General features: G+C 45.3%; 1 protein-coding gene across 2 annotated transcripts in view; it reads left to right on the top strand.

Moving 5' to 3' along the window:
- Nucleotides 1–990: 990 nt before the first annotated feature.
- The window catches only part of LOC138748909 (protein phosphatase 1 regulatory subunit 29-like), a 174,001-nt gene continuing 165,759 nt past the window's right edge, over nucleotides 991–9,232 (top strand). For both annotated transcript variants that reach the window (XR_011348316.1, XM_069909828.1), the window contains exon 1: nucleotides 991–1,079. The gene's annotated coding sequence lies outside the window, so the exon portion shown is untranslated. The remainder of the gene's footprint in view (nucleotides 1,080–9,232) is intronic.

The following is a 9,232-nucleotide window of genomic DNA, read 5'->3' as shown; positions in this document are numbered from 1 at the left end:
CCACCTCATGTAGATGTCCTTGATGGAGTGAAGACTAGTGCCTGTATCTCACAGGCTGAGATAACAACCCTCTGGAGTTTATTCTTGTCCTGAGACTTGATGCCTCCCTACCAGACAGTGATGCTACCAGCCAGAATGCTCTCCACCTGTAGAAGTTTGCGAGAGTCTTTGGTGATATACTGAATTTCCTCAGACACCTCACAGAGTATAGCCACTGGCAAGACTTCTTTATGCTTGCATCAACTTGCAGGCTTCAGGACAGTCCTCAGAGATGTTAACACCCAGGAACTTGATGTTATTGACCTTCTCCACTACTGAGCCCTCGATGAGGACTTCCTCCTGAAGTCCACAATCATCTTCTTGGTTTGCTGACATTGAGCGCAAGGTTGCTTTTGTTAATATTAATAAATGTGAAGACTGAAATAACTTCAAATAATTTATGCCCTGTAACAGCCAACCATGGGTTAAAACTTGCAGGGTTCAGAAGATAACCCAATAGTAAAACATGTGGGTGACACAGTTAGCAAAGTGGATAGTGTAACGCTGTTACATTGCCAGTGACTGGGTCTGGGGTTTGAATCCCGCGCTGTTTGTAAGGAGTTTGTACATTCTCCCCATGTCTGTGTGAGTTTCCTCCGTGTGCTCCGGTTTTCTCCCACATTTCAAAACATACCGTGGTTGTCAGTCTATTGGGTGTAAATGAGTAGCACAGGCTTGGGGGTGCAAAATGGTCTGTTACCATGCTGAATGTCTAAATTTTAGAAATTTAAACAAAAAAAATTCTGCCCCTGTTCCTTTTGGGTTAAGTTGAAGGCCAGAGGATGTGCTCTCTCTGCCTCGCTTCCTATCTCGTCTCAGCTTCAAGATCCTCGGTCCAAATAATGATGCTGTACAAATCCTGGGGCCACAAACAATGGATGTTCTATTGGGTTGTGATGTATCGGAGAGTGTCACAGCAATGGGACAATGTACTCAAAGAGTTCATGAGAATAAAGCTGAAGATTCGCTTGTTACATTGTACATCAGAGCTCAGTGGAACGAGGCACAAAAGGGAGTGAAGAGCCTAATTCAAAACGATTGTAAGACAGAGCCACTATGTGTTATATTTCACACAAAAAGATTCATTATACAGTATCTTAATCTTGCCCTGTTTTCAGGAAATAGGTTTCTTTGACATGCTAATAACTCGCCATTCAATGTACAGATAGAACTGTAAAATCAGACAATTCAAATCCAACCAATGCTCCAGGGGAGAAAAAATAGGGTTGAGCAAGAGAGCCGAGCCTCAATTAATAAATTCTGAATCATCCTCAAGCCTGTCAATAAATATATTCAGTGAAACAAGGAAGTCTGCAGACGTTGTGATTGTAGTTAAAAACTCACAGTAAATTCTGGAGGAGCTCAGCCGGTCTTGCAGCGTCCATAGGAGATAGAGATATATTACGTGTTTCAGACCTGAGCCCTCCTTCAAAGTATAAGCAAGCAGCAGGGAGCCATCTCAATAAAGGCTGAGGAAGAATGGGAGGGGAGGAGTCCAGACCAACCGACACAAGGTGTAAATTGGATATTGGAAAGGTGAGAATTGGTTTTGGATCTGTGAAAGGAGACAGAGGGAAAGAGAGAGAGAGAGAGAGAGAGAGAGAGAGAGAGAGAAGAGAGAAGAGAAAGAGAAGAGAGAGAGAGAGAGAGAACTAGAGGAAAGGAGGCGGGGACGAAGAGAGAAGGGTTTTAATGGAAATCTGACAAATCAATGTTAATGGCATCTGGTTGAAGAGTGCCCAGACGGAAGATGCGATGTTGTGCCTCCAATTTGCAGGCGGCCTCAGTCTAGCAGTGCACAGAACCTGGTGTTTCATGATTCTGCTATGGCTTAGATGAAAGAATACACAAAAGTTTAATATCTCTATTCTTTTTGATGGGATTTCACTGTAAAATTTTACATTTTGAAATGAGCAGCTATTCTGTAGGATCTCTGTCAAGGAAGGGTTGCAGGACACACATACACCCTCCTTACAGACAGCGGGATTTGAACCCCTGTCCCAATCGCTGGCTCAGTAATTGCACTGTTATGGAGGGGGTAAAAAGTCCACGTCAGCTGCAGGCTCGTTTGTGGCTGACCAGTCCGATGCGGGACAGGCAGACACGATTGCAGCGGTTGCAAGGGAAAATTGGTTGGTTGGGGTTGGGTGTTGGGTTTTTCCTCCTTTGCCTTTTGTCAGTGAGGTGGGCTCTGCGGTCTTCTTCAAAGGAGGCTGCTGCCCGCCAAACTGTGAGGCGCCAAGATGCACGGTTTGAGGTGTTATCAGCCCACTGGCGGTGGTCAATGTGGCAGGCACCAAGAGATTTCTTTAGGCAGTCCTTGTACCTTTTCTTTGGTGCACCTCTGTCACGGTGGCCAGTGGAGAGCTCGCCATATAATACGATCTTGGGAAGGTGATGGTCCTCCATTCTGGAGACGTGACCCATCCAGCGCAGCTGGATCTTCAGCAGCGTGGACTCGATGCTGTCGACCTCTGCCATCTCGAGTACCTCGACGTTAGGGGTGTGAGCGCTCCAATGGATGTTGAGGATGGAGCGGAGACAACGCTGGTGGAAGCGTTCTAGGAGCCGTAGGTGGTGCCGGTAGAGGACCCATGATTCGGAGTCGAACAGGAGTGTGGGTATGACAACGGCTCTGTATACGCTTATCTTTGTGAGGTTTTTCAGTTGGTTGTTTTTCCAGACTCTTTTGTGTAGTCTTCCAAAGGCGCTATTTGCCTTGGCGAGTCTGTTGTCTATCTCATTGTCGATCCTTGCATCTGATGAAATGGTGCAGCCGAGATAGGTAAACTGGTTGACCATTTTGAGTTTTGTGTGCCCGATGGAGATGTGGGGGGGCTGGTAGTCATGGTGGGGAGCTGGCTGATGGAGGACTGTTCTCGCACCAACCCTCTTTTCAATCTTCTTCAGCATGATGCTGAACCAAGCCATGAAAGACCCCAACAATGAAGACGCTGTTTACATCCGGTACCGCACGGATGGCAGTCTCTTCAATCTGAGGCGCCTGCAAGCTCACACCAAGACACAAGAGAAACTTGTCCGTGAACTACTCTTTGCAGATGATGCCGCTTTAGTTGCCCATTCAGAGCCAGCTCTTCAGCGCTTGACGTCTTGCTTTGCGGAAACTGCCAAAATGTTTGGCCTGGAAGTCAGCCTGAAGAAAACTGAGGTCCTCCATCAGCCAGCTCCCCACCATGACTACCAGCCCCCCCACATCTCCATCGGGCACACAAAACTCAAAACGGTCAACCAGTTTACCTATCTCGGCTGCACCATTTCATCGGATGCAAGGATCAACAACGAGATAGACAACAGACTCGCCAAGGCAAATAGCGCCTTTGGAAGACTACACAAAAGAGTCTGGAAAAACAACCAACTGAAAAACCTCACAAAGATAAGCGTATACAGAGCCGTTGTCATACCCACACTCCTGTTCGGCTCCGAATCATGGGTCCTCTACCGGCACCACCTACGGCTCCTAGAACGCTTCCACCAGCGTTGTCTCCGCTCCATCCTCAACATCCATTGGAGCGCTCACACCCCTAACGTCGAGGTACTCGAGATGGCAGAGGTCGACAGCATCGAGTCCACGCTGCTGAAGATCCAGCTGCGCTGGATGGGTCACGTCTCCAGAATGGAGGACCATCGCCTTCCCAAGATCGTATTATATGGCGAGCTCTCCACTGGCCACCGTGACAGAGGTGCACCAAAGAAAAGGTACAAGGACTGCCTAAAGAAATCTCTTGGTGCCTGCCACATTGACCACCGCCAGTGGGCTGATAACGCCTCAAACCGTGCATCTTGGCGCCTCACAGTTTGGCGGGCAGCAGCCTCCTTTGAAGAAGACCGCAGAGCCCACCTCACTGACAAAAGGCAAAGGAGGAAAAACCCAACACCCAACCCCAACCAACCAATTTTCCCTTGCAACCGCTGCAATCGTGTCTGCCTGTCCCGCATCGGACTGGTCAGCCACAAACGAGCCTGCAGCTGACGTGGACTTTTTACCCCCTCCATAAATCTTCGTCCGCGAAGCCAAGCCAAAGAAGAAGACTGCTACACTAACCACACCACCCTAATCAAGGGCCTGAAGAGAGTTTTGCAACACTTCATTCAAATTGATTGCATTTGGAGCAAAGCTCTGCACCGTTACTTTTTCCTAAAACTTTACTGAACTCTTTCACTGCTGGAATATAGTTTTGTTGTCTCATGACCATAACCCAACACACCAGTGATTCAGCTCCTTGGGTTTCTCCTCCCTTACCTTTTTTAAAAAAAAAGTTTATTTATTTGAAGAATCATTAATAGTAATACAAAATACATTCCTTAAAGAAAATTTTAATATGAGTATATATTAAAAAATTTAAAAAAAAATCAAGTCGCCACCCCCCCTCCCACCCCATCACCCAACTCTCTTAAGGAGAGCTAAAAATATATAAACAGAAACTAAAAGTATATAATAAATCAAAATATATCTAAATGCATATATTCCAAATATGGTAACCACTTATTAACAAAAAAAGAATAATTGTCATGTAGATTATATGTAATTTTTTTCCATCACAGTGCAAGCTTTCATTTCATTTTGCCATCGCATTATATTAATCACTATATTATCTTTCCATGTACTTGCTACACATTTTCGAGCTACAGACAATGCTAAATATATAAATGCAATTTGAAATTTATCCAACCCTAATCCCCTTAAAGGAATCATATAACCCATTAAAAAAATAGATGGATCTAATGGTGACTTAAAATGATATAATTTTTCCAAAATTAACTTAATTTCATCCCAGAATGGTTGTACATGCACACAAGACCAAACAGCATGTAAAAAAGTTCCAGTACATACACCACATCTAAAATAAGAATCCGAATTACTAAAACCATATTTTTTTCAATTTCTCTGGTGTTAAATACAGCTGATGTAGAAAATTATAATTAACCATTCCATACTGCACATTCGTCAATTTAGTTACACTAATGACACATATCTGCCCAGTAGTCTTCAGGAAAAACAAAAGTTAAATAATTTTCCCATTTAATCTTAGACTTCTCTCCTCCCTAACCTTGAGGCCATCTAGAACTCTGGATGAGATTCATTGGTTTATGTTGTACCAAGTCTCATCCAGCCGTCACAGGATTGCTCACTGATCATCACTGGCTTGCTGTAGAGTCATGTTCTGAATATAAAGTTCGAAACCTTGCCTGGCCACACAATTACTATCTTTGTAATCTTCCCCAGCCCTGAAAATTTCTAAGTTGTACGTGCCCCTTCATTTTTACCTCTTGTACACGACCAACTGATTGCGCTAACATCAACTGACGTTCCCAGTGCTGAGTTCCTTTGATTCAGTGACCCCAATTTAAACTTTTCCTAATTCTTTGCTCTTTGACTAAGCTTTTGCATTCCTGTTCTAATATCTTTTCGAACACTGTTTGCTTCCACCTTACAAACATAAAATCATAAAAAATAGTAGCAGGAAGTTAAAACACAAAAGCCTGCAGATGCAACGATTGAAGTTAAACACAACGCCGGAGAAACTCAGCAGGTCAAACCGCGTACTTTATATAGCAAAGGTAAAGATACAGAACCAATGCTTCGGGCTTGAGTCCTTCATCAAGGTTTTTTTAAAATAGCAGCAGGAGTAAACCATCCGGCCCGTCAAGTCTGCTCCACCATTCAATGAGCTTGTGGCTGATCTGAGGATCGGCTCATCTCCACCTACCTGCCTTTTCCTCATATCCCTTAATTCCCCGACTATGCAAAAATCTATTCAAACTTGTCTTCAATATATTTACTGAGGCCACCTGCACTGTTTCAATGGGCAGTGAATTCCAAAGATTCGCCACTCTCTAATGTGAAGCGGTTCCTCCTCATCTCCGTCCTAAATCTACTAGCCCGAATCCGGAGGCTATGTTCCCTAGTTCTAGTCTCTCCCACCAATGGAAGCAAATTAATTCTATCTTATCTATACCTTTTGTAATTTTATACATTTCTATAAGATCCCCTCTCATTCTTGTAAGCATTTCCATTTTGAAGACGGTAACAGGCCATGCCGCCCAAATTACAGCCCATTTATCTACACCCCCAGTATGTTTTGAATATTGGGAGGACACCGGAGTCCCTAGAGAAAATCCACACAGACACGGGGATAACGTACAAACTGCTTACAGACGCCATTCGAATCCCAGTCCCGTGCTGATTGCTTGTGTTGTGTTGTGCTAACTGCAATGTCAACCGTGCCGCCCCCTAGCCTAAGCTGATAATTTCTCATTACGGATGCTGCCTGATTCGCTGAGTACCCCCAGTTTCTCATTGCTTGCTGAAGTCTTCCCTGGGGTTCTGGCCAATACTTAACCCTCTAATTACTAGGGAATCTGGTCAGTTTCACATCGCTGTTTGTCAGACCATGCAGTGCACACATTGGCTTTTGTGATACCTCCTTTAAAAAGTATTAATGGGCTGTAAAATATCCATAAAAATGGCAGAAAGAATCATTAGCGTTTTCCTCCTCCCACCGCCCCCCCCACCCCACCCCATTGACGTTATCCACCATGATCGTTGTCGGAAGAGGGCGTGCAAAATTGTTGAGGATTCCCTTCCACCCGGCATCTTTCAGTTGCTCCTGTTGGGTAAGAGATGCAGGAGGATCAGAGCCAGCACCACCAGGCTGAGGAGCAGCTTCTTCCCACGGGCAGCGAGAATGCTGAATGATCAAAGGAACTGCTCACATTAACCATCCGAGACTCTCACACTCACAAAACAAAATGTGTTTATTTATTCATATAGATATAATACTTGTCCTGCACGTGTATTGTTTGGTCTGCATGTGTGTTGTGTCTGGTTGTGAGTCTGCGTGCTTTGCGTCAAGGACCGAAGAACGCTGTTTTGCCCGGTTAAACTTATACAATGGAGAAGGGTTCAGAGAGCTCATTGTGTGGCGTGAAGCAAGGCTGTGTTCTTGCACCAACCCTCTTTTCAATCTTCTTCAGCATGATGCTGAACCAAGCCATGAAATACCTCAACAATGAAGACGCTGTTTACGTCCAGTACCGCACGGATGGCAGTCTCTTCAATCTGAGGCGCCTGCAAGCTCACACCAAGACACAAGAGCAACTTGTCCGTGAACTACTCTTTGCAGACAATGCCGCTTTAGTTGCCCATTCAGAGCCAGCTCTTCAGCGCTTGACGTCCTGTTTTGCGGAAACTGCCAAAATGTTTGGCCTGGAAGTCAGCCTGAAGAAAACTGAGGTCCTCCACCAGCCAGCTCCCCACCATGACTACCAGCCCCCCCACATCTCCATCGGGCACACAAAACTCAAAACGGTCAACCAGTTTACCTACCTCGGCTGCACCATTTCATCAGATGCAAGGATCGACAATGAGATAGACAACAGACTCCCCAAGGCAAATAGCGCCTTTGGAAGACTACACAAAAGAGTCTGGAAAAACAACCAACTGAAAAACCTCACAAAGATAAGCGTATACAGAGCCGTTGTCATACCCACACTCCTGTTCGGCTCCGAATCATGGGTCCTCTACCGGCATCACCTACGGCTCCTAGAACGCTTCCACCAGCGTTGTCTCCGCTCCATCCACAACATTCATTGGAGCGCTTTCATCCCTAACGTCGAAGTACTCGAGATGGCAGAGGTCGACAGCATCGAGTCCACGCTGCTGAAGATCCAGCTGCGCTGGGTGGGTCACGTCTCCAGAATGGAGGACCATCGCCTTCCCAAGATCGTGTTATATGGTGAGCTCTCCACTGGCCACCGTGACAGAGGTGCACCAAAGAAAAGGTATAAGGACTGCCTAAAGAAATCTCTTGGTGCCTGCCACATTGACCACCGCCAGTGGGCTGATATCGCCTCAAACCGTGCATCTTGGCGCCTCACAGTTTGGCGGGCAGCAACCTCCTTTGAAGAAGACTGCAGAGCCCACCTCACTGACAAAAGGCAAAGGAGGAAAAACCCAACACTCAACCCCAACCAACCAATTTTCCCCTGCAACCGCTGCAACCGTGTCTGCCTGTCCCGCATCGGACTTGTCAGCCACAAACGAGCCTGCAGCTGACGTGGACATTTACCCCCTCCTTAAATCTTCGTCCGCGAAGCCAAGCCAAAAAAGAAAGACTTATACAATCAGATGACAATAAATTTAACTTGACTTAACAAGAACATCCTGCAAGGAGATGCAGTAAAGTCCCCTGATATCCGGCACCTATGGAGAGTGGTAGATACTGGATAAGCGAATTTTCTGGTTGCTTGAGATTTGGTGTTGGATGATTGGCGAAATAACAGTGAGGTGAGCCAATTTTAAAACCATATTGTTTACTTAATTATTTTCTGCTTTTTTTTTGGTGGTTGCTTGAGGCTGCAGCTGGTTGAATTCTGGATAATAGAGGTTTCATTCTACACCGTTGCGTTCAGATATACAACCCTGAATGTATTGCAATGAAAACAATAATCTGCACTCCACTCAACACATGAAAGCACAGATTAACAGCGGAGATTACTGATGAAAACTTTGTATTAAGTTGGAGCGACCTCCCTTTTGACAGCAAAGACAATCAAATAAAGAAATGCCATATCCAGTCTCTTTATGTCAGCCATTCTCAACCTTTCTTCAGCTCTGGACCATTTGGGACTCTGCTCAAAGTTTATACACCCCCTTCCCTGTGAAGCAGTGGTTTAGTTGGTTTCTTCCATCCTTCACTCCGTAAAATACATTAAAAATATTTTATGATTTCAGTCTGCACTCCCCTTTAAATGTGCTATGCGCCCCCCCCCCCCCCCACCACCATTGAAAATGGCTGCTCCAGGTAACCAATAAAACTAAACAAGATTGCCGCAGAAAAAAAGATGAGATCAGTCAGTGCCAAAGCTGTACGCGGCAAAGATTTTGGAACACAAAATCAGCAATTAATCTTCACCTTCCGTGGAGCAAGTACATCAGAGCTGAATTGAACCTTTGAAGGTGGGTTTATCTTCATTTGTCACAGGGTTTTTGTGCCAGCCAATCTGATAAAGGGTGGAGACAATGTATCACTGTCATCCAGAGATTGAAATATCCGTGGGGATAACAAGATGCCTCTTGTTTTGTCAGGAGCTGTTGCTGTGTCAGCTGATAGGAAACACAGAATGTGTTCAGAAGTAAAGCTAATGGTAGCATTTCCTGCAGGCTTTGCCA

This window comes from Narcine bancroftii, chromosome 13 (genome assembly GCF_036971445.1).
Source record: "Narcine bancroftii isolate sNarBan1 chromosome 13, sNarBan1.hap1, whole genome shotgun sequence".
Taxonomy (NCBI): Eukaryota; Metazoa; Chordata; class Chondrichthyes; order Torpediniformes; family Narcinidae; genus Narcine; species Narcine bancroftii.
Note: the sequence above shows the minus strand (reverse complement) of the source record. Positions and strands in the feature narration are given on the sequence as shown.